The sequence below is a fragment of the Arachis hypogaea genome, chromosome 10 (genome assembly GCF_003086295.3).
Source record: "Arachis hypogaea cultivar Tifrunner chromosome 10, arahy.Tifrunner.gnm2.J5K5, whole genome shotgun sequence".
In the NCBI taxonomy this organism is placed as follows: Eukaryota; Viridiplantae; Streptophyta; class Magnoliopsida; order Fabales; family Fabaceae; genus Arachis; species Arachis hypogaea.
In genome coordinates, this window is record NC_092045.1 from 63,972,551 (window position 1) to 63,974,221 (window position 1,671).

Genomic DNA, 1,671 nt, shown 5'->3' on the forward strand with positions numbered 1-1,671 from the left:
TTCTTTTCTTCTGACACCTAAAGGAATCTCTATACTGTGACATAGAGGATTCCACATTTTCTTGTTCTATTCTCTCTCATATGAGCAGGAGCAAAGATAAAAGCATTCTTGTTGAGGCTGATCCTGAACCTGAAAGGACCTTGAAGAGAAAGCTAAGAGAAGCCAAAGCACAACTCTCTTTAGAGGACCTGACCGAATTCTTCAAAGAAGAAGAACACATGGCAGCCAAAAACAACAATGTCAACAATGCAAGGAAGGTGCTGGGTGACTTCACTGCACCTACTCCCGATTTCTATGGGAGAAGCATCTCTATCCCTGCCATTGGAGCAAACAACTTTGAGCTTAAGCCTCAATTAGTTTCTCTAATGCAACAGAATTGCAAGTTCCATGGACTTCCATTGGAAGATCCTCATCAGTTTTTAGCTGAATTCTTGAAAATCTGTGACACAGTCAAGACTAATGGGGTTGACCCTGAGGTCTACAGACTTATGCTATTCCCTTTTTCTGTAAGAGACAGAGCTAGGACATGGTTGGACTCACAACCTAAAGAAAGCCTGGACTCTTGGGAAAAGCTAGTCAATGCCTTCTTGGCAAAGTTCTTTCCACCTCAAAATTGAGTAAGCTTAGAGTGGAAGTCCAAACCTTCAGACAGAAGGAAGGAGAATCCCTCTATGAAGCTTGGGAAAGATACAAACAATTAATCAGAAAGTGTCCTTCTGACATGCTTTCTGAATAGAGTATCATAGGTATTTTCTATGATGGTCTCTCTGAACTGTCCAAGATGTCTTTGGATAGCTCTTCTGGAGGATCTCTTCATCTGAAGAAGACGCCTACTGAAGCTCAAGAACTGATTGAAATGGTTGCAAATAACCAATTCATGTACACTTCTGAAAGAAATCCTGTGAACAATGGGACTAGTCAGAAGAAAGGAGTTCTTGAGATTGACACTCTGAATGCTATATTGGCTCAGAACAAAATATTGACTCAACAAGTCAATATGATTTCTCAAAGTCTGTCTGGAATGCAAAATGCACCAAGCAGTACTAAGGAGGCTTCATCTGAGGAAGAAGCTTATGATCCTGAGAACCCTTCAATGGAAGAGGTGAATTACATGGGAGAACCCTATGGAAACACCTACAATCCTTCATGGAGGAATCATCCAAATCTCTCATGGAAGGATCAACAGAGACCTCAACAAGGTTTCAATAACAATAATGGTGGAAGAAACAGGTTTAGCAATAGCAAGCCTTTTCCATCACCTTCTCAGCAACAGACAGAGAATTCTAAGCAAAATAACTCTGACTTAGCAACCATGGTCTCTGATCTAATCAAAACCACTCAAAGTTTCATGACTGAAACTAGGTCTTCCATTAGAAACTTGGAAGGACAAGTGGGTCAGCTGAGCAAGAAAATTACTGAACTCCCTCCTAGTACTCCTCCAAGCAATACAGAAGAGAATCCAAAAGAAGAGTGCAAGGCCATTAACATGGCCGAATTTTGGGAGGGAGAAGAGGCAGTGAACGCCACTGAGGAAGGCCTCACTGGGCATCCACTGGCCTCCAATGAGTTCCCCAATGAGGAACCATGGGAATCTGAGGCTCAAAATGAGACCATAGAGATTCCACTGGACTTACTTCTGCCATTCATGAGCTCTGATGAGTATTCTTCCTC

At 42.1% G+C, this 1,671-nt stretch overlaps 1 non-coding gene across 1 annotated transcript; it reads right to left on the reverse strand.

Annotated features, from left to right (window-relative positions):
• Positions 1–619: 619 nt before the first annotated feature.
• On the reverse strand, positions 620–727 carry LOC112718894 (small nucleolar RNA R71). Its single transcript, XR_003161220.1, has one exon. It is a non-coding gene; the product is annotated as a small nucleolar RNA R71 (small nucleolar RNA).
• Positions 728–1,671: the final 944 nt, after the last annotated feature.